Source organism: Pogoniulus pusillus, chromosome 1 (assembly GCF_015220805.1).
Source record: "Pogoniulus pusillus isolate bPogPus1 chromosome 1, bPogPus1.pri, whole genome shotgun sequence".
Taxonomy (NCBI): domain Eukaryota; kingdom Metazoa; phylum Chordata; class Aves; order Piciformes; family Lybiidae; genus Pogoniulus; species Pogoniulus pusillus.
The window spans coordinates 52,626,503-52,646,607 of record NC_087264.1 but is presented as its reverse complement, the minus strand read 5'-3'; the positions used below and the strand labels follow the sequence as shown (position 1 = coordinate 52,646,607).

The following is a 20,105-nucleotide window of genomic DNA, read 5'->3' as shown; positions in this document are numbered from 1 at the left end:
CCAAAGCAAAGTGTCCCCAGGAAGGTGGCTACAAGTGAAATAGTTCAGTGGAGCTCACTGACCTTGTTTCAGAAACCTGCTGCCAGACCATTACTGAGAAACATCCTTTGGGCTTGCATGTTTGTGTGTTAGTGAACATTGATTTGGAGCTCAGCTCTATCCATGTGATTTCTTCGCATGGGATTTGTTGTGTAAAGAATAAGAGATTGTAAGACCATTACCCTGGCATCCCACTCCAAGAGCTGTCTGCTTCACCTCTGGCTGTAGCAACAGGCTCATTTATCTCACACAGCCAAGACTTTGAGGAAGCCCTGAGCCCCCTGGAGCCACATGGCACTGGGATGGTAGCTGGTGTATATGCTGGGGCCCACAAATGCTACCTGCCTTCGCTAAAAGCAACCATAAAATGAGAAGAATGAAGTTTCCTTGCTCCGCAACCAGCTTCTGCAGGAAAGGGAGGATGCTGTGGGAAACAGTATCTACCCCACTTCCCTACAAGAACAGTTTTCCCCTCTCCCCTGCCTGCGGTTAGGGGAGCAACATTTCCACGGCGTTTCTCCTCCTCAGCTGGCACATGGAGAGCTGCCCATCCTGTTTCCATTGATTTCCCCAGCAGTTGCGTTAAGCGACACAATGGAGTATTTATGTGTCAGTGTTGGGAGCAGGTTATTGAGCAAAACCCACCGTAAATAGAGCCGTTAATTCAGTTGCTGGCATGGCTCTCTCTTATCTTCTCAATACCTCCCAGAGGGTATTAGCCTTACCCTTTCGTTTGAGTTGGCAGCAGAGTTATTTTTTTGCACCTGCTGCTCTGCTCCGATAACAACACAGGTCAGCTTTGATTTGCTGGAATATAAACAAAAGAGCAGGGCCAGGCATCTGCCTCAACAGCCTGGGCCGGTTTGACAATAGAGCTTTTCCCACTGCCTTTTGCACAAATGCGCTCACTCGATTCCGAAGGTGAACTATTTCCTGTGCCACAGAAGGGTCTGGTGTCGCAGCAGAGCTAAATACTGTACTTTTCCATCCCTGAAATCTCCACGGGTCAAAGTAACACAACGTTCCAAGGCTCGTGTCAGACGAGATGTCAGGCAAAGAACAGAAAACAAAAAGCAGGTGAGACGCAGTGGTGCAAAAGGCAGCAGGAAGAAGCAGTACATGAAGCGTAAGGGAGGGAACTTTCTTGAGAGAGCATGGCAAGCTGAAGCACTGGGAGTGTTTGTTTTCCAGTATGAACCAACACACTCTCCAGACCTTCACCTACTAAAAGGAAAAAAGAGAAAAAAAACCATGCTAAGTCTGTGAGAAGAAGGTACTCAGGTGAGAACTGGGCTGCTTTTAAGCTCTTCTGAAAAACTAACCTTCCAGGGCTCACCTACTGCGAAAGCATCTGTGGTGGTGGAAGAACTCCTGAAACAGACAACCACAGAGCAGAAAAGGAAGAGTCCACACGAGAGACCAAAGGAAAGTAGATAGCACAGAGCTCAGAAATGGGGGGAGGAAGCAGAATTGCCTCATTACAGAGAGGAAAAGGCAATAGACGAGTCCCTTCCACTCTCTCCTGCCAGCCTCTGCTCTGCGGCTATAGGTCACGTCATGTCTCGAGCAAAATATGTCAGCGTGCAGCAGTTAGGCTGATCCTGGGGTTTTGAGGGTGAAGAAGAAGCATTACATAGGTGTTGTAGATTTAGGACTAACTGTCCTATCATAAAGTCCTCCAGAGGACCAGAAAGTCCCAGAGGGCCAAATAGTCCATCCCAGAGGGAGGACACAGGATACTGTAAATTGTTCCTGCATCTCCCTATGGAAGCAGCAGGCTGTCCAGTCCCTCTCTCTCCTCTTGCTCCAAGCGTGCTGTTGTCTCTATCACTTTGGCTGTGTGGGATTAGGCCTGGCTGGAAAGCTATTCCCTAGCTGGTGGGAGAGGCAGCCAGGATTGATTCTGAATGCATATAAATGCTTGTACCTTGGTACCTGTTGTAGTCTGTTTGTTTCTGTCAATAGTATTTCCATTTAACTTCCAATTCTGTGCAAGCGCTTTTATTTACTCCTTGGGGGTAAATTCCTTCTGTCCTTGGTCCAGAGCTGTTTCCAGCTCAAACCAACATAATAGGAGAAGGAATGTTCGACCAAAAAAAAAAAAAAAAAAAAAGAGAGACTTATTCAGACTGAACCCAAGGTTCTTCAATCCATCATGGCTATTGTGGGCCTAGGAGAGCCAAACAATTAAATTAATACATGAAGTATTTGATCAAAAATCTGCCTTTGACCTAGGCATGATTCTGAAAATGAGTTAGAAATAGCTAAGGGGAGCTGGCTGAAATTCAAAATGTCTGTTCTGTGGACCCGTGGCTATTTTAAGGTTTTGAGGAGTTTTCCTGGTCATTGTGTTTGTTTGGGTGGTGTTGTAAGAAAGGAATTTTTGAAAGCAAGTTCCCTGGTAAGAGAGAGAGGGAGGACCCCCAGCAACTGAGATGCAAAAACCTATATTTGAGTTGTGCAAGTAACAGACTGTTGTGTAGAGTTGTTTATGCAAGACAGAAAACATCAAATACCAAACTGAGATATTACTGCAAACAGGCAATAATGTCACCATAGAGCAGCTGTGCTGGAAGCAATAAAGTTGGCTAACGTGGCTGTTGTGTACATGGTCACCAAGGAACCTTCTGCAGAGCCTCACCACGGTAATCCTGAAACGTGGCCTCTAAAGGCTACCAGATGTGGCCGTCTCAAATGCTACCCAGGATGTGAAGGGTGTGATCTTATTCTTCCTCTTTCACTCAGCATTGCTATTCCTTCTCCTCCTGTTTATTTTATTTCTCTGTTGGATTTTTTTTTGCAATTTTTGGGTTTCCTTTTTTCCTCTCTCAGCTTAACCTGGCCAGGGAAGCTCCCTTCAACCACTGCCAAAGGCCTATAACCAGTAAAACAGTTTCAAGCACCATCTTCAGTTCTCTATCTGTGGCACAAGCTTGCCAGCTCTCAAGCAATTGAGGAGTTTGAAGCTGGAGGACTCAGAAAGAGGGGGGAAGAAGCTATCTTCCCTCAGATGGTTTTGATCCACTTCACAGGTATGTAGCTCACTTACTCCTCAAGGTAATTGGAACGGGTTCCACTAAGCAAATCAATTTCAAACAATTACTTTATGTAAAAGGAGGTGAATTAACATCTGAGTGATACCAACTTTAACATTGTGTTAGAAGAGACCCTTAGAACAGCTATTTTCAAGTGCTGGGGAGTTTTTTCTTCTCTTTTTATCTTTAATGATTAAATCTCCATAAGATTTTTAATATAGAAGATGTGTCATAGCTGCTGCCTTGTCTCTAACTAAGCCAAAGCTCTCACAGCTCTTCGCATGCATGGTAGTACTGATGATGTTCACAGCTTTGAGTCTGTGCATCACTCCTTTATCTCAATGCTAGCACAGAAGAGCCTAGCTGCTGCTAGAGCTGCAGATTCCAGGGTTTGAGGAAAGGCAGCCCTGGGCACAGCAGCTCTCAGGCCACGCACATGTACCACTAAGGGAAACTACTGCAGCTCAGGGCAAAACCAGCAGGTGTGGACGCCACAGACAGCTCAAGCCAGGGCTCTTGGCATAGGCAGCCTCCCGCTCACTGCGGGACAGTGCCAGTCACTCATTCACACCTGCTGACAAAATGCACATAAACACCAAGAACAAACAGTTTCATCACTCGAAGGATGACATAAAGACATTACTCAGATTGGGGGGGGGGGGGGAAGAAAATTGGTTGAAATGGGGGTAAATATTTGAATCACCACATTAAAAAGTACGTGGAGAAAGGCTGTGAGGGAGATAAGGGATGTGCATGTGCACGTATGCTTGTGTGAGTGTATGCACATGGGGAGTGGCCACGGGCAGCCTAAGAAAGATTTACTGGACTGACTGCAATTTGACTAGCATCCAAAAACATTTAATCATTTAAGATTTAAAGGAGGAAGAGAAGTTTCTGCCTGTTCTTACAAAGTACTACAGCTCCACCAAAAAGGGAAGGTAATTTGCTAAACAATCTCATTTCTGTTGCATTTTGTACGTGGCGCTTTTGAGAAGTCTCTGAGGGTATCTTATTCATCTCATCATCTGTTCATTCTGACTCCTAGAACATTGCCATCGTCCCCTGTCAGGGCAGCTGTCTGGGAACACTGCAAGTCTGTTTTATGTCGGCAGTCTATTAGGTGTCACTGCAAAAGAGGTGGGAACAGCCTCCTTGAATGCGTCAGAATCTGACTCCCTGATAAAGCCCCTCACAACTCTGCCAATCTATGAGACAATTGCTTAAGCAGGCATACTTTGAAAGTGCCTCATCATAATGCTTCTAATCTGTTGTGTAATAACAATTATATGTTTCAGTAAGAATCATTAAGAAAGTTTAGGGGTAATCACAGTACCATGGTCTTAGCCTGATTCTTGACTAGCATCTTGAGCAGTTTTACATGGGTTTGTTGATTATATAGCAACAGAAACCACTTACCTGCTCACTACTAGCTCAAGGAATACCCACCACAGTTCTAACACACACACACACACAAAGTCTGATGATGCTGACACTAACAGTTTGGACAGTAAAGTATATTTTCACATATAGTTGCTCAGTCTTTACCGATCTGCAGGGACTCAGGAGACTATTCTGGCTACATCTAACTGGAAGCTGAGGAAATAGCTCAAGTGCGTATGTCTGTATCCTTCCCCTGTAACAGGCAGGAACTTTTATTCTTTCTGTTTGCAGATCCTTTAAGAAGAACTACCTTTTTTTTTTTTTTTTTTTTTTTTACTACTATAAAGCAATTCTCTTTTATTGCCCCAACTTACTGGTTTATAGCCAGTGTTTATCTTGCCCCAGCAAGCTGTTTTGTCCATTAGTTCTCGTGCTCTTTCCCATGAAGCATACTTCACCAGATTAGTAGAGGAACAGGTAACCGTAGCCATGTGAGATGTCACCTTCTGGAAATGGAACCTTTGAGTGTTCTTTCTCAAAGGGAGACACCCGAAAATGTCCCTTGATTGCTCCACTGGCTACATGACTCCTTGTTTACTCATTCTCACCCAATGACCATCTCCCTTGATCAATGACCAACAAATGTCCCAGGAATTACAGGCATTCGGTGATGGATTTGGTGCAAGCTGCATCCCCAGTACAGTCCAAAACAGCCCTCATACTAAAAAGGACTCCTGACAACTCCTGCAGAAACCAAACTAATCTTTATTTTTCCGTACACCAGCTGTGTGAACAAACTCTTCTTCACTTAACTCCTCTATCAGAGGTGAATTTCGCCCTTACTAAATTCACAACATGCCCTTTGCCTGAAAACTTGCAGGAATAAATCCTGGTTTCATCAAGGGCCAAAATATCTGTAACTGTCAGAGTGTGATGGAGGCAGAGAGGGAGAAAAGAGAAGCAGACATTTGTGGTTAGAGATCTGGAAGCAGCCTTGAGCATTAGGCTGGCCGAGCAGCTGAAGCCAGGACGCTTTGCTGAGGATGGTGCTAGCCTTCACTGGTGCTCACAAGGCACTCAGTGTTAGTGAACTCCTCCAGGAGTTCACATCTGAAAGCCCCCGAGTAACTAAGCTGAGAGACTGGGCAGGGACCTGGGACTGACTTCACTGAGTGCCACAAACTGCTCAAGTGACAAAAATCGTTAGCATTTCTGTTCATTTCCTCATGGACAGCAGAGCCTTTGTGTTGGGTTCCACCACATCCTAACATCATGTGTCATTAGCAATGACAACTGACAATTAAGTTTGTGACCCTTTTCTTTTTAGGTGCTGCTTGCCACAGGAACGCCGAGTCTTCAGAAAGGACACCTGCTCTACAGCTGTAGGAAGGTTGATGAGAGGGAGACAACAGAAAATCCTACAAAGGGTTTTCATATTACCATCAGAATAACAAGTCCTTCATCTCTGCCTGTAGCTTGGTCTCAGCACACTGACCAGTTTTTAAGCTAGACAAGCCTGCCCTGTAGCATCCACTTTCCCACCCATTTCTCCTAGTGGTCATGGCACAGCAACGGCATTCGTTGCGTTGCCAAAAGAGGCTTCTTCTCTTGGGACTGAATCTAAGCAAGGAATGCACATAAGTGTAGGCTGCACAGGAGAGAGCCACACTGCACTACAGCCGGTGGCAGAAGACAGAATGGTTTGGTCCTGACATTGTTAGATGTGGCCAAGGAGTAAACAAGGGAGAGAAGGTAAGCGGCGATTCCACAAAGGTATCACAGCTCATGGGCAGCTGAGTTCACTGAGGGAGTAAAATCATTGGCTCTCTCCTGTGAGAATTGTACATAAATGTTCACTTCTCCAGCAGGTGTAGAATTTCATCCTTCCAAGGCTTTTATTTGGTGCAAATTGCTAGGGGACAGGCTAACACATCAGTGCCGTTCAGACAGACGCACCCTTTTCCCTCTCTAGTCTCTCTTCGCCTGTGTCTCTGGATGATTTTCCCTTTTCAGTTTTGATGTCTCTCCATTACAATTTGTCATCTGGCACCTCCCAGAGAGAACAAGTAGTGAAGAACTGCTGAAAACACAGAGCACTCAGAGGATAAGCAAGTCAGCCTGAAATTCCCACGGTGACAGCGCAGCGCATTCGCTCAGATGGCAATGTCCCACCTTAGACCACATTCTACTACCTGATCTCACCACAACATTGTTGTCATCCTACAAATTGCTGTGAAAGGCTACCTATAATTTGTGCTGGGGAAAACCAAGCATATTTCTAGTCTGATAACAAAAACCTTTATCACTATGATGCGGGAAAATTATCCTTTGTTGCCATCCCTGTAGGCTTTACAAACAGTGCTAGGACTGGAAAGAAAAATGTGCAAATAAACACTGCTTCTACTAATGACAACCTCATCTCCACTTGTAGGACCAATGCTTGAAGGTGAGAATGGGGTCCAGAGGGCTCTAAGAAAGCCCTGGACACGCTTTATAAAGCCTGAGCTCCCAGCATACTCACTCATGTTACCTTTATGCTTGGCAGTACTGTCCCTACAGCCAGTGCCCAGTCCTGACATCCAAATTTCATAGTAGATGTTGAAAACTTAGATGGGACCACTAAAGTAATTAGAGGATGAGAAAGCTTACAGTGAGGTCCATAGAGTGGAAGTTGTTCTCCCCCCTAAAATAAAAGCCTGTGGAGCTCAAACTGCAACAGTTATCAAAACCCAGGCTGAGGAAGGACTTTTCCCCAGATATCTACAGAAGAAAGAGAAATTTGCCAGCCAGGGGAATTTCACACTAACCATCACAAGGAAACAAAATGAGGTGGGTGAGTGTTGAAGCTAGACCACATCAGACTCAAACCGAGATAAAATATTTTTAGGGGGAATAGTATCTGATTGCTGGAGCAGTTAAAAAGGTTCTGGTGAATTCTCCATTATTGGATTTATGGGTTTTGGTGGTTTTTTTTACAAGATAGGAAAAAACCAGGAGGTAATTTCTGCTTCAGGTCATCTCACTAAATTCTGAAAAGTTCTGGGAAGTCACTTCTGGTTTTGGCCAGGAATGAAGCTGTCATTAATTGTAATAGCTCCTGGGGAAACATCTTAATCCTGATGTTTTTTCTAGTGTGAATTGCAGCTCTTTTTGGCTTTGCTTTCTGCATTTGCATTAGATATCAAACTGCTACATTTTTCAGCTCTGCTGCTTTCTGCAGTGCAAAACAGATGTCACAAAGCTGGCTTCAGCTGCTACTTGCAAATCTGCTATCGAGCCAGAACTTAAAGGAGTGCATTTCCACCTCCCTCCCCAACCGAAGTTTCCCAAAATTCCAGGAAACACTGGTTCAAGACTCACACATTTAACACAGTTCTGTGTGACACAAGTACAAATGAAATCACTTAGTGATGCTTTTACCTCAAGGGTCTTTTTTTTTTCTTTTTGGCTCTATGAATTGGCATTTTGGCATCATCTAAAGAACAGAGCGGGGGAAAAAAGGAGGACGTCTGGATGCACTTTTAGGAGTTAAGGTGACAAGTGATAGTTTTCAGATGAAGTAATCCAACAGCACATCACTGGTAAAATTCAACACCTTGGTAACCACGTACACAAGGGTTTGTGTCTCCAATGGCTGCTGTGGTGAGCGGCAAACATCTATCACTCAACCCACAGGCGCGCATTTTACAGCGTCAACAGAGATTCTGAATTGGGTTTTTTTTCTTTACATTCACATCTGCCAGTCCTTTAACAGCTGTGCATATACCTTAAGGGGCCATTTCTGGTTCTATTCAAGTAAAATTACCCTTGGAAGAGAAACAAATTAAACAGACAAAGACACTGCAGGCCTCTGCTTACACTGTGTTTACCTACCCAGTGCCTGAGCTGGGTTCCGTGCAGTGCTCTATCCTAGAAGGGGCTAAGATGGGCAGAACCACCATCACCACAGGCACTGCCGAGGAATTACTTTGAGGATAAAAACAAACCAAGTTAGAAATGCCCTTTAGGGGGGTTTGTTAACAACGCAATCACCACCAAGATCCTCATCACCAAAAGCCACAGAAACGCCGTCACTCTGAAGTGTCTCACGGCTCTACAACAGCAGCACTCTCCATGGTGTTGAGGAGTTCCACTCTTTCACCCCTTGCCTTACTGAACAGATGAACCCTCTGTGGACCAGAGCAGCAGAACTAGGGTCTAGAATATAGTTAGATACCTCAGAGTAAAATGGATCCTTGGGAAACCTTTACCCATCCTGTTGAAGCCACTGACTATTCAAAGTCAGTGACAGTTCTGAGTAAGGAAAGACCTGCCTCCCGTCAAACAAACACAGCAGAAGCAAGACACAAGTCCAAAATGGCACTTTTTGCTGACATTGAAAAGCCTTCTGATCAAATGAGCTTAGCAGCTGTTCCAAAGTGGGAAGGGAAAGGCTCAGCAGAGTGGCAGTGAATTCCGTAGACACTTCTCTTTATTTTCACTGGTACCAATTTAAAGGAAGTCTATTTAAAAAAAAAAACCAAACCAAAGCTAAAAACCCCAAACCAAACACCTTACCTCATTTAGTTGCAGGTTCTGGAGTGCAATCCTTAACTGAGGCAATGGGAGAACTGTCTCCAGAACAGGAGGTTGGGTAAACACAGGTACTAAGTTATGCCTCCTAAAGACTCCCAGGAGTGAAGATAAATGGATGTGATATTAATTTTAAAACATTTTGCTGAGCAGCCAGGCAGCCAATAGGCAAATTCCTTAGGTCACTTCCTGTTCATTTGATTGGGTCTGTAACGACAACAAGCAAGAAGAGGCTGGGAGCATTTGCATAAGGCCAGCTCAGTTCTCAGCACTCAAAGAGAACAGGTCTAACCGGGTTACACGCGTGGCTCCAGAACAAAAGAAAAACCCCGTAATGGATGAGGGATTGATTTCTTTGTAGTTGTTTTTTTAAGACCATCCCTTTTCTTTTTTGTTTGGTTTGGGTTTGTTTTGGTTTTTTTGTTTAATGCAGGTTACTTCGGGTAGATAAGGAGATCATCATTAGAATGAGTAGAACTGAAAAGTGGGAATGGCCTGAGTCAAAATCAGTCTGGATATAACATTAGGAGATACACAGTTTGGAATAACCCAGTGCTGGCCAGGAGGTGGCCTGGGTAAGTCAATGCCATGGGCTCAAGTCTTCCTTTTCATATCTTGAACATCCTGTGAAATGCACAAGTCTACAGAAAGAGGTCTTTTGTTCTTCTGGGTGTCTGGGAGAAAGTAAAAGACAAAACAAGGGATAAAAATCAGCCTCTGATGTGTATTTGGGCTTGAGTATGAAAGCTCAGCTCCATGCACATTAGCTGGGCAGAGAATCAGCAGATGAGCTCCAGGCTGAGAACTGAAAGATCTGGGGCTGCTTAGTCTCGAGAGGAGAAGGCTGAGAGGGGACATTATCAATGTCTGTGAATATCTGAGGGGTGGGTGTCAAGATAAAGGTGCCAGGCTCTGTTTGGTGATGCCCAGTGCTAGGACAAGGAACAACAGGTTCAAGCTGGAACCCAGAAGGTTCCACCTCAATGTGAGGAGAAACTTTCATATGGTGAGGCTGCAGGAGCCCTGGAGCAGGCTGCCCAGAGGGGCTGTGGAATCTCCTTGGGAGACTTTGCAAACCCACCTGGATATGTTCCTGTGTGACCCACCCTGAGTGCTCCTGCTCTAGCAGGGGGGTTTCACTGGATGATCTCTGGAGGTGCCTTCCAACCCCTGACATTCTGCAACTCTGTGAGTGTTTAGTTCTACATTTCTCTGCTTTCGACCTTCCTAACCCTGAAGGGTAAGCTCAGCAAAGGAAAGCTGAGGCTTTCCTTAAGGCACCTGCTTTACAGCCCATGGAAGTCAGGCAAAATCTTTATGCGTGTTCCTCTCAGCTACAGCCTGGGCATTGCATTAGAGGTCTTTCACTACTTAAGCCATCAGATCAGCTCTCAACAGGGGTGAAGAGCAGGGAAATGCTATTTCCTTATGGAAGTTCCATGCTCACGGGAGAGCTTGAAGTGCTCTGAGTGCAGAGCTCTCCTTGCCTATGTGCGAGTTACCCTACCAGCTTGCAGCCATGACCCTGAGCAGGAAATGAGGTGCCTAAATGAAACTATGATCCCTCATCTGTCTAATATTATTTCACCAGCCGGAAGCAGCATCTCACATAACACCAGCTAGAAAGGTAGCAGTGTGGGGAGGTTCTGAGGTTTGGTTCATTTTTATGCGTAAACCACAAGGAGTGCTGAATGTTACTACGCAGTGACTGTTCAGAGGTTCAGTTTCCAGTCTTTGTTCGGTTTTGCTTCCAGGTCTCATCACAAATCTCCATCCCAACAGATGCTGACAAGCATTCTTAGTGCTAGATTTACCCAGCACAGAGAATCAACTGCCCTTTAACACCCACAGCTGCTATTAATTATTAATCAGAGCTCATTGTCACTGTAGGCAAAACATTTCATCCATGTTATTTATACTGAACCTGATTTCAAGGTAAATAGTGGATCTCAGGCTCAAGGAATGGCACTCTTGCTCCTATCATCCACACTGACACCAACTGCACTGAAGCCTGAGTTGTTTTCTTCACACAGATGGGGTGCACCTGTGTGCAAGTGTTGCTTGGGAAGATCCCATCATTTTTCACTCAGGCTATAGTTGAGTTCACCTTAATTCTTACCTAGCAAAGAAAATTTTCCCTCAGGAAGAAGAAAGGGTGTAAGTGTCTGCCTGGAAAGCAGTAGTGCCTTGTAGTTTCAACAGCAGAGGTTGAGGTTTGTCACTGAAAACAGCTATGCATCCGTTTGGAGTTTTCATAAGCTGGCCTACAGGGACCTGTAAAATTTCTCATGGTGCTCATGTCACGGAGTCTGAGTATTTGCATTCCAGTTCCTGCCTTGGTGAGCATTTATACCAAGGCTTTCATCATCAAAATCATGTCTTATCATCATATCAGCGGAGTAGGAGAACAGGAAAACGCTAAGAAGTAAGCAAAGAATGAGAAAGCAATGAAGAATGCCTCCTTTCCCAGGAAGAGCATCTTTACCAAGGAACCCAGCTCTTACTTCATCCCACTGAGCTAAACATGGGAAGTCAAAGAGTCACACTGGAAGATCTCATTCATGAGCTGCAGAAGCTCTACTGGATCTCAACACAGCTGAGGGAAATGATAGTTCTCCTGCTGCTAGAAAGGGCACCAGGAAAAGCAGCAGGAATTTGGTTCAGCTAGGGTTCTTAGGCTGCTGTGTCGCCGTCTGTCTGTGTGGCTGTAAGCCTGCTCTGTCTCAGCTCCCTAGGGCAGAGACAGCTCTGGTTGCTAAGACCCAGAATACTTCCAGACAGACAAAAAAGTGCACTGTACCAACAGGTCTGGGCAAGGTGAGGCTAACTTGGCCAGCACACCAGCATGCATCATTTAGTAGTGTGCTATTTTCAAAGGCACAGTGCCACACAGGGTGGTGGCTCCTTGGGTTTACTGCCCTGCCTGTCCAGCTATGCTGTCCCCATGCTCCCAAATATGCTTATTGGCACTTACATGTGGTTCAGCACAGAGAGGATTACAGGTGGCTTTCATAGCCAGGCAGACCTTTCCCTCTGCGTGTCCTTCTCCAGCACCGCAGCCACAAAATTAGCATGGTTTTGGTCCCCACACGACTCTAGGTGGCAGAGAAAAGATGAAAACCTCTATAATTAGGAGCTAGGTGGCCACAGTCACAGTATGGTAGAAATGTCAGTGAAGATTCCCAGAATTAACTTAATTACAGCCATCGAGCACCGAGGAAATGATCTAAATCTGCCTAGATTCTTACGCTGGCGTCTGTCACTGCAGTGTCTGACACTTGATGAGAGCACAGAACAAATGTATGGTAATTCTGCTTTCCCATTAATGTTCATCTCTGCTTCGTTTGGTAAATTCCAGTGGCATATCAAAAGCAGAGTGCAAGAAGCTGACAGGTAGGCCAGACACGTCAAGCCATCAGCAGATTTGGAGCCTGACGTTCCTGCGCCAGGCTGCTGCAGCCGAGCCAGAAGCGACTCCTAAGTGCTGCTGCCCAGCGAGGCACTGCCTGTGAGAGCACCACTGCAGGAGCCAGGGGGAGGCTCTCATGGTCCTGTCGTAGCGATGGAGTCCTCCAGAGGAGCAGAAAGTCCCAGGGGCCAAACAGTCCGTCCCAGAGCACAGGATACTCCAAACTGTTGTTCTGTTCCCCGTTCCTGCACCTCCCCATGGAAGCAGCAGACTCTTCGCTCTCTCTCTCCCTCCTCTCGTTCTGAGCGTGCAGTTGTCTCTGTCGCTGTGGCTGTGGGCGTAAGCCCAGCTGGAGAGCTGTTCCCTAGCTGCCCAGCTGAGGCCTACCAGGCCTGCTCTGGCTGAGGCGGGGAGGAGTGGTGTCGGAGGCAGGAGGCTGGTGAGAGGCGAGCTCGGGGCACTGAGGAGTGGAGCCAGCAGCTTCTGTGCAGCAGTGCACTTCACTAAGGCAATGCAGCCTCTCAAATCACGCACAGAGAAGCCGGGTACATCAGTCTGGGGCTGGCACAAGCGGACAGCACAGACTGGCTCAGAGCCACGTGCCAGGTGCAGATAGGTTGGCCTGTGCCAGAACAACCCGCGGTGTCACCCCGGGGGGCTGGCCCCTGCAGGTGTGCGGGGGCTGCTCACCGTCCGCAGCTCAGCTTCCAGCTCAAGGACACTCCCAGCACCAGTTCTCATGTTTACCAGCTCACGTCCTGCTGCGGGAGGATTCTCCCACAGAGTGGGACAGTGGAGCCTGGCTTGAGGCCTGCTGGCCTTGCTGAGCAGTGAGGCCTGCTGAGCGCAGTACTAGGGGGAGAGGCTTGGCTGGTCGAGGCCTACTGAGGCCTGCCTTGAGGCTTAGCCAGGAGGGGTAGGCCAAGATCGATTCTGAGTGTACAAGCAGAGGAGGCTCCCAGGGGACCTTCTTGTGGCCTGCCAGGATCTGAAGTGGGCTACAAAAAAGCTGGGGAGGGACTTTTGTGGCTGTCAGGGAGTGGCAAGAGTGGGGGAATGGAGCAAAGGTGGAGGTGGGGAGAGTGAGGCTGGAGGGGAGGAGGAAGTTGTTGAGCAGGAGAGTGGTGAGAGGCTGGAATGGGTTGCCCAGGGAGGTGGTTGAGGCCCCATGGCTGGAGGTGTTTGAGGCCAGGCTGGCTGAGGCTGTGTGCAGCCTGCTCTAGGGTAGGGTGTCCCTGGGCATGGCAGGGGTTGGAACTGGCTGCTCCTTGTGCTCCCTTCCAACCCTGCCTGATTCTATGACTCTATAAATGCTTCTACCTTGGTACCTGTTGTATTCTGTTTGGTTTTGTCAGTAGTATTTCTATTTAACTTTCAGTTCTGTGCAAGTGTTTTTATTTACTCCTTTGGGGTGAATTCTTCCTGTCCTCACTCCAGAGCTGTTTCCAGCTCAAACCAGAACACCAGGATGGAGACTCTTTCCAAACTGTACTCCATGTTACAGGCAAGCATCACCTCTCATTATGACTACCCATGCCCTTGTCACTTCTTCTTTGCAGTTTGCCACATTCCAGCCCTTAGTTGTTGCTCTGAATGGAAATCTCCCCTCAAGGGCATTTGCTCTGTAGCAATAGTTGGAATAATTATTATCTATAGTATCATACATTGTTATGGGAAAACTAATGCTGTTCTTGGCAAAAAGTACACCCACATTTTCTTTGGAAAGCTCAGTTTGAAGCGAGGGCTTCGCTGGGCTCACAATGGGCTGTGAAGCTCAGGTGTGCTACCTACCATTCCCAGTACAACCCAGCCAACTTCAGCCACATTAAAGTCCAGTGACAAATCATAGCCCACATAGTGGATTCCATGATGGAGCACCACATTGCCTTCAGTTTCCATCTGCCTCTTCTCCACTTCTGCCTTCACAGGGCTTTCCCAGCAGCTGACAGAGGCTACTCACACAGAGTTACACAGAATCACGCAGAGTTCTCAGGGCTGGAAGGGACCTCAAGGATCATCCAGTTCCAACCCCCATGCCCTCACATGGGCAGGGACACCTCACACTAGATCAGCTTGCCCAGAGCCACATCCAGCCTGGCCTTAAGAACATCCAGGGATGAGGCTTCCACCACCTCCCTGGGCAGCCTGTGCCAGTCTCTCACCACCCTCATAGTGAAGAACTTTTTCCTAACATCCAATCCAAATCTCTTCTCCTCCAGCTTGGATCCATTCCTTCAGTCCTACCTGACACTCTAAATCCTTCCCCAGCTTTCTTGTAGCCGCCTTCAGATACTGGAAGGCCACAAGAAGGTCTCCTCGCTTCTCCCAGGCAAGCAGCAACAGAACAAGGGGACACAGTCTCAAGTTGTGCCAGAAAAAGTATAGGCTGGATATTAGGAAGTTCTTCACAGAGAGAGTGATTGGCATTGGAATGGGCTGCCCAGGGAGGTGGTGGAGTCACCATCCCTGGAGGTGTTGAAGCAAAGCCTGGATGAGGCACTTAGTGCCATGGTCTGGTTGACTGCATAGGGCTGGGTGCTAGGTTGGACTAGATGAGCTTGGAGCTCTCTTCCAAGCTGGTTGATTCTATGATTCTATGATTCTCCTCTCCAGACTGAACAGCCCCAGCTCTCTCAGCCTGTCCCCACAGCAGAGCAGCTCCAGCCCTCTGATCATCCTTGTGGCCCTTCTCTGGACATGTTCCAGCACCTCCAGATCTTTCCTGTAATAGGGGGCTCCAGAACTGGATGCAGTACTCCAGGTGGGGTCTCACCAGAGCACAGTGAGTACTCTTGTGTGTCATCCTCCTGAAGAGGCAAATTCTCCAGTGAGCTCCCCATTTTGCCCAGCAGCTACCGGCAGAGGTTTGGAGAAGGGACCTAAAGTGTTCATTTGTAGATTCAACCCACAGGATACCTGAAGCCAAAAGACCTATCTTTGCACATCACTTATTCAAAACCTAGAAACCACACACAAGAAGCAGAAGCAGCTTAGGAGGTACTGTCCTTAAGACACAGACAGGATGATACTCACGCAAAGAGCAGTGAGCCAATGCATGCAGGGAGTGGCCCCGAGCTCTATTTGCTACACATGAATCAAACTTGCTCTGAAAGCTTCTTTCATTTCCTCATGAGTTTTCTTAGAGTGTTCATCCTTCTGGCATTTGAGGTATTATAGCAAGACATTTACTTCTAATGTGAATAAACATGTAATATAGGTGCATTAAGGTATTACCTTACATTAATGCCTTAGAACTAATATTACAGTATTAGCAGCAAAACATTTATTTATCTTTATGCTCTCCTACTGAGGTGAGAAGGTAATAACTTATTATTCCTGCTTTAATGGAGAATCCTAAAAAGATGAAGATACAGGTGTTTAATAATTCAAGGCATCCATCATGAGATGCCTAAGCAGCTCGTGTTCAGAGGCACTGAGTGTTATGTAAAGCACAGCTCCCATCCCCTTCCCTTGCAAACCTTTGCACTGCACAGCTCTGTAAACCAGACTCCTTTTCTCCCAGAATAGAAGGGAAAATACTATGTTTTTAAAACATCATTCAAGAAAATAGGCTAAGCATTTTGTCTGGATTTTTCCAACTAAATTTGATCTCAAGAAAAAGCCCATGACAGTCAATCCAGTCTGGAGGATGTGATAGAAAGCAGTCCCACAGAGAAGGACTTGGGGATGCTGGTGGATGAGAAGCTGGGCATGAGCCAACAGTGTGAGCTTGCAGCACAGAAGGCTATAAAAAAGAAGTGTGGCCAGAGATGAAGAGAGGGAATTCTGCCCCTCTGCACTGCTCTGCTGTACTCTGCTCTGCTGTGCTCTGCTGAGACCTCACCTGCAGTGCTTCATCTCTGTCTGGAGCTCTCCACACAGGACCTGATGGATTCGGTCCAGAGGAGGCCACAGATATGATCAGGGGACTGGAGAAGGTCTGCTAGGCAGATAGGCTGAGGGAGCTGGGGGTGTTCAGCCTGCAGAAGAGAAGGCTCCAGGCAGATCTAAAAGCAGCCTGCCAGAACCTGAAAGGACTACAAGCAGGCTGCAGAGGGACTGTTTGCAAAGGCCTGCAGGGACAGGACGAGGGCAGTGGCTTCAAACTAGAGAAGGAACAAGTTCTGCACCATGAGGGTGCTGGAACACTTCAACAGGTTGCTCAGGGAGGTGGTTGGGGCCCCATCCTTGGAGATATTCTAGGTGAGGCTCAACAGGGCTCTGGGCAACCTGATCTAGTTGAGAATGCCCCTGTGGAGCGCAGAGAGGGTTGGACTGGTTGACCTTTTTGAAATCATTTCCAACCCAGACCACTCTGAAGGTGGTTACAGTTCTTCTGGTCACCTTTTAGAGAAATTGTAAGTCCAGGTGGAGATGATGAGGAGCTATATATACATTTCATAGAATGGAATCAGTCAGGGTTGGAAGGGATCGCAAGGATCATCTAGTCCCAACCCCCTACTCTACATCAGGCTGGCCATAAAGGTCACAAGATCTTCTGTGAAGGTTCGATTTCTAAGGCAATATAGCTTCACCAGACACATGCCAGACATCAGGCAGACCCCAGCTTGCTGTAAACTGGAACTGAGTAACAATGCCCTTTTGGTTTGTACACCCTCCTGGTGAGAAGGAGATGTTCTGCAAATCCAGACACCCCTCAAAAGGGATAGTGGACAACTTGATGAACAGAGGGATGAAAATGAGCTGCTCAAGTTCCTTCCCCAGCAAAGCCAGCATCCAGACAGAAAGAAGCACTCGAATACCACTTCTGCTCCTGGGAAGAAACTCCCTCTTATTATGACCCTTCGATCTCCTTTTCACATGCTCCAGCTCCAGGCATGGAATCATAGAATCACAGAATCATAGAATCAACCAGGTTGGAAGAGAGCTCCAAGATCATCCAGTCCAACCTAGCACCCAGCCCTATCCAGTCAACCAGACCATGGCACTAAGTGCCTCATCCAGTCTCCTCTTGAAGACCTCCAGGGATGGTGACTCCACCACCTCCCTGGGCAGCCCATTCCAATGCCAATCACTCTCTCTGACAACAACTTCCTCCTAACATCCAGCCTAGACCTGCCCTGGCACAACTTGAGACTGTGTCCCCTTGTTCTGTTGCTGGTTGCCTGGCAGCAGAGCTCAACCCCACCTGGCTGCAGCCTCCCTTCGGGTAGTCGTAGACAGCAATAAGGTCTGCCCTGAGCCTCCTCTTCTGCAGGCTCCACACCCCCAGCTCCCTCAGCCTCTCCTCATAGTGTTTGTGTTCCAGGCCCCTCACCAGCTTTGTTGCCCTTCTCTGGACACCTTCCAGCACCTCAACATCTCTCTTGAATTGAGGAGCCCAGAACTGGGCACAGCACTCAAGGTGTGGCCTAAGCAGTGCTGAGCACAGGGGCAGAATAACCTCCCTTGTCCTGCTGGCCACACTGCTCTTGATTCAGGCCAGGATGCCATTGGCTCTCTTGGTCACCTGGGCACACTGCTGGCTCATCTTCAGCTACTATCTCTCAGTACCCCCAAGTCCCTTTCCTCCTGGCTGCTTTCCAGCCACTCAGTCCCCAGCCTGTAGAGCTGCTTGGGGTTGTTGTGGCCAAAGTGCAGAACCCTGCACCTGGCCTTGTTAATTGGAAACACCAGAGTGGTTTCTCTCACTATGGCAGCCTGAAGCTAAAGGAAAGGTAAATTCCAGCATGCATCTGTTAAGGCAAAAATATGCAAGTGTCTTTGCAGGGGTCGCTGCTAGACTCTCTGTGAGCTGAGAGATCCACAGAAACAAAGGAAAAATGAAACCAGGCAGCTGCACTGAGAAATAGAAAAGGGCTGGAGTTGAAGCCAAATCATAAATAACATGATAAGTTTTCCATGGAAAAGATAAGGGTAACAAAGAGCTAGAACAGCAAACATGAATTGGTTACATAAACTAAGAGGAAAAAATGCAAATCATAGAAGGAACCCAGGGTTGGTATTATTAACAATGTCTTTGTTTTAGTCTCCTCAGTCTGCAGGTCAAACCAACTCAGCATAACAGTGCGGCAGCATCTGGCCACTCCCTTGTGTCAGAGCATCCATTGCTGCTCCAACTGTTGGGAGCAAAGCTCACCTGAGAAATGAGGACAGAAAGACAACAATAAACAGTGCCTGTGGCAAATGAGAAGGTGTGCTGCTCTGAGGAGAGCCCTAGTGCCAGGGCAGCCTCACTTAGGGTTTGTTTCTCATTCAGAAGGAAAAGGTGAAAAATGGATAAGGAGTCACAGAATCACAGAAGCTTAGCGGTTGGAAGGGGCCTCCAGAGATCATCCAGACCAACCTTCCTGCCAGAGCAGGATCACCCAGGGTAGCCCACACAGGAGTGCATCCAGGTTGGTTTTGAGACTGTCTGGATAAAGAGACTCCACAACTTCTCTGGGCAGCCTGCTCTGTCACCCTCACTGTAAAGAGGTTTCTCCTCATGCTGAGCTGAAACCTTCTCTGTTCCAATTTGTATCCATTACTCCTTGACTTATTGCTGTGCACCACCAAAAAGAGCTTGGCCCCCTGCACTTTAGACACCACCCCTCAGACGTTGATAGGCATGGATCAGATCCCCTCTTAGCCTTCTATTCTCCAGACTAAACAGCCCCAAAGTTAACAGGTAAGAAATTAGTTATAGGAGTACATTCTGCAAGGAGGAACTGATGCAGCTGGATGGCTTCCTGTGAGGTTCTGGCAATGTATGCCTAAGAGCACTTTTGCGTTAGACTTGTGCATGTTTGTCTTACTGGGAGTCAGAGCCTATGGTGCATTGGTGTCCCAGAGGAAAAGCTTCCTTAGCTGTGCAACAGGAGGGGCTGAACAACATCCAGGACAAAATGACCTCATCCATAGGTTCATAGAATGGTTTGGGTTGGAAGGGACCTTGAAGATCATTCAGTTCCAGCACTCCTGTTGTGGCCGGGGACACCTTCCACTAGCCCAGGTTGCTCAAGGCCTCATCCAGCCTAGCCTTGAACACCTGCAGGGAGGGGACATCCACAACCTCCCTGAGCAACCTGTGTCAGTGTCTCACCACTCTCACTCTAAAGAATTTCTTCCTAATCTCCAGTCTAAATCTGCCCTCCTCAATCATAGAATCATAGAATCACCCAGGTTGGAAGAGACCTCCAAGATCATCCACTCCAACCTAGCACCCAGCCCTAGCCAGTCAACCAGACCATGGCACTAAGTGCCTCAGCCAGGCTTTTTGTGAACACCTCCAGGGATGGTGACTCCACTACCTCCCTGGGCAGCCCATTCCAATGCCAATCACTCTCTCTGACAACAACTTCCTCCTAACGTCCAGCCTAGACCTCCCCTGGCACAGGGAGACTGTATCTCCTTGTTCTGTTGCTGGTTGCCTGGGAGAAGAGCCCAACCCCACCTGGCTACAGCCTCCCTTCAGGTAGTTGTAGACAGCAATGAGCTCTGCCCTGAGCCTCCTCTTCTGCAGGCTGCACACCCCCAGCTCCCTCAGCCTCTCCTCATAGGGTTTGTGTTCCAGGCCCCTCACCAGCTTCATCGCCCTTCTCTGGACACCTTCCAGCACCTCTTCAAGCTTCAATTCATTCCCTCTCACCCTATCACTACAAGCCCTTCTCAGAAGTCCCTTCCTGGCCTTCTTGTAGGCCCCCTTCAGGTACTGGCAGGCTGCTCTA

At 47.5% G+C, this 20,105-nt stretch overlaps 1 protein-coding gene across 2 annotated transcripts in view; it reads right to left on the bottom strand.

Annotated features, from left to right (window-relative positions):
- The window catches only part of EHF (ETS homologous factor), a 50,911-nt gene that overhangs the window by 29,205 nt on the left and 1,601 nt on the right, over positions 1 to 20,105 (bottom strand). The window contains exon 1 of one of the 2 annotated variants that reach the window (XM_064153857.1): positions 9,012 to 9,039. The exons of the other annotated variant lie outside the window; for it this stretch is intronic. The gene's annotated coding sequence lies outside the window, so the exon portion shown is untranslated. Of the gene's footprint in view, positions 1 to 9,011; positions 9,040 to 20,105 lie in introns of those variants that run through there. 2 annotated transcript variants of the gene reach the window in all.